Below are 3197 nucleotides of genomic sequence, written 5' to 3'. Positions count from 1 at the left end.
GATATGTATGATATGTATTTAACACACACACACACACACACACACACACACACATATATATATATATATTGTGTGTGTGTAAATATATATATAATCTTAAAATTTAAAATAAATACTATATACATGCATTATATAATTTTAAATATTATAATGTTTTAAGAATATTAAGACGATAATAATAGTATTTATTTATTTAGAAAATTTTTAATAATTTTAACAGTGGGACTGCTTTGATAGACAGACTTCTAGTTATTCATCAAAATCTTTCATTTTCAGTGAGAACCAATCAGTCATGGCACAAATGGCACAAATTACAAGCGTCGAGTTTTAACATTGAACTAATGACACACTTCACCTTTAACTTGTACTGAAGCATAAATGTCTTTTAAGAGCTGTTTGTGTTTAAGCGGAGAGGCGAGGTGAGCGGGTCAGACCCGTCTGATTATATGATGATGAACGACTGATGAGAATGATGGAGTGCTGAAGAGAGAGCTGAATGAAGATGTGATGGGGTCATGACCTCTTGTCTGCTCCTTTAACAGGATTCAGAGAGCGTTTCACAGTTCAAACAAACAGCGATGGAGAGAGAGGCGTGTGAGGAAGACGCTCGCTCTCCTTCTCTCTCTCAGGGCATGTTTCAGGCTGCGGTTTGAATTAAACTCTCGGAGAGCCTTCAAAACATTATTCACCTCAAACGATTCTTCTAAAAATACAGATGAGAGAACATCTGTGAGAGCGAGTGATTGTAGAGCAGCACACAAACACTAAGGGATGGGAAATAAGCTGTCTAGGTATTCCTGAGTGTGTCGTTTTGACTCTATATTGTGACTGGATGAGCTGCGTTTAGAGCCTTTATAAAATGCAGATAAACACACCTATTTGAAGATAAGAGGATGCTTAGCAACCATAAACATCCTGCTAATATATAATGAACTAAAGCTATAATCAACTAATGTCCATGATGGAATATACATCATATTTCATCCCAAAATCACAAGACATCAGCGTTCAAAAGTTTGGGGTCGGTTCGATTCTGTGATATTTTTGAAAGAAGTCTCTTCTGCTCACCAAGGATACATTTATTTGATCAAAAATACAGTAAAATCAGTAATATTGTGAAATATTATTACTATTTAAAATAACGTGCTGCTTCATATTTTTGTGGAAACTGTGATACATTTTTTTTCTCCATGATTCTTTAATGACTAGAAAGTTTAAAAGAACAGCATTTATTTGAAATTATAATTTCTTTGTCACTTTTGATCAATTTAATGTATCCTTGCTGAATAAAAGTATTAATTTCTTTTAAACCCCAAACATTTAAATGGTAGTCTATAAATGAATATATGAAATGTAAACAATCCTAACAATATTTAAATTCATAAATATATAATTTTTTTTCTTTAATGCAACATTTTACTTTTGAGTTTGAAGTTCATTTCTGTGATGATTTTCATTAGATTCTTATTACTGTAATGTCTTTTTATTTAAATCAGCATAACCTATAGACAACACATCAAATACTTTAGAATTGAAATGTTTATCATTGTTTTTTACACTTTACATTATTGTTTTGGGCAAAAGTTAATGTCATGAAAATAATGATTTAATGCGAAAAACTTTAAAATAGGCTTTGTTCGTTCGTTCATTCATTCATTTATTCTTTATATATTGTTTGCTTAAACAAAATGAAGACTATTTAAGAGTTTTTGTTTTAAATCATTATTTTCATGACAACATTTGCCCCAAATATTGGGTTAAAATAGAGTATGAGCTGGACATGCTCTTGACAGGTGTTGTAAGATTCACGAGTGTGATGAGAGACCGGTGAGGGAGCAGTTTTGTGAAAGAGTAATGGAAACTGTACCGTATGACAGGCCACAGGCGCCACAGATATCTGCGTCCACACACACACACACACACACACACACACACACTCCACAGGGATTATAGGTGTACCTGATTAAGACATCATCCACTGACCACTGAGAAAGAATGAGACAGATGAGAGAGACTGACGATAAAGGAGGAGAGAGAAAGATACACAGAGAGAGAGAGCGAGAGAGAGAGTGTTTGTGTCGACAGCTGAAGTGAAGAGCTGTTGATGCTGAGAAACACAATATGAAATGAAATACTGCATGTAGAGATGAACAGATGTTTCTCTCGCTCTCAATCCCTCACTTTATCTGCCTCTGCGTAATGAAATTAGTGAGGGGGTGGTAAACACACACACACACACACACACACACACACACACACACAGACGAGTCATTTTCCTGTAGGCTGACTCTCACACACAGACAGAAGATGTTTGTGATGAAGGGTTTTAATCATCCATGTTTGCACATCAATGATGTCGGCTGTTCAGAAACTTAACCTGCTCTCTCATGAGAAGGAAGTAGGAGAGAAACTAATACCACCAGTCATCCAGTGTGCTTTTAGTATTACTTGTATACTATTATATTATTTATTAATATTTGAATTAGCTTTTTGTTTTATATTTTCAGTTTACATTTTAATTTAAGTTTTAGTTATTTTGTTATGTGCTTATGTGTTTTTTAAATGTTTTATTAATATGCTTTAAATGTTTTATAGTATATTTTATATATTTATTATATATTAATATATTTTTATTTCAGTTTTGGCTTCAGTAATTTTGGTACTCCGGTTTAAACTTATTTTAGTTAGTTGCCAATGCAGTATTTTGTTATTTTAAAAAAAAATTTAACTAAAAGTATTCAATTTATTTATTTTGTTATGTGCTTATGTGTTTTTAATACATTGTTTTAATACTTTGTTGTCAGATTTGAGTTTAGTAATTTTAGTACTGTTTGAGACTGAGTTTTTCCATCCGTTTATATTTTATTTAATCTTAATATCACTTACTGAAAATAATGTGTATTATTTATTTATATTTTTAAAAGTTTTAGTTTTAGTTAACAATATCAACACTGTGATGATCGTGCTGCTCATAAATGCTGTCTGACCGGATTCAAGGTTACGAAGAGAAACATTTTCTTTCTTTGAAGTAACATGCTGAATTGTGCAGAAACAAAGCCAGAAACATGTATTAAGATTTAAGTTGACTTTAAAGGACTCCACATTTTTAGAAATGGGCTATTTGTTGGGTCCAGATGGGTTTTCTCATAATTGATTATTTATATATATATACTGTATATATATATATATATATATAT

General features: G+C 31.9%; 1 protein-coding gene across 1 annotated transcript in view; it reads left to right on the top strand.

The window, feature by feature from the left end:
• The window catches only part of dock2 (dedicator of cytokinesis 2), a 122152-nt gene that overhangs the window by 45500 nt on the left and 73455 nt on the right, over nt 1-3197 (top strand). The window lies entirely within an intron of this gene.

The sequence above is a fragment of the Sinocyclocheilus rhinocerous genome, unplaced genomic scaffold (genome assembly GCF_001515625.1).
Source record: "Sinocyclocheilus rhinocerous isolate Xijiao unplaced genomic scaffold, SAMN03320098_v1.1 scaffold3135, whole genome shotgun sequence".
Taxonomy (NCBI): Eukaryota; Metazoa; Chordata; class Actinopteri; order Cypriniformes; family Cyprinidae; genus Sinocyclocheilus; species Sinocyclocheilus rhinocerous.
The sequence above is the reverse complement of the archived record's forward strand: the minus strand, read 5'-3'. Positions and strand labels throughout refer to the sequence as shown.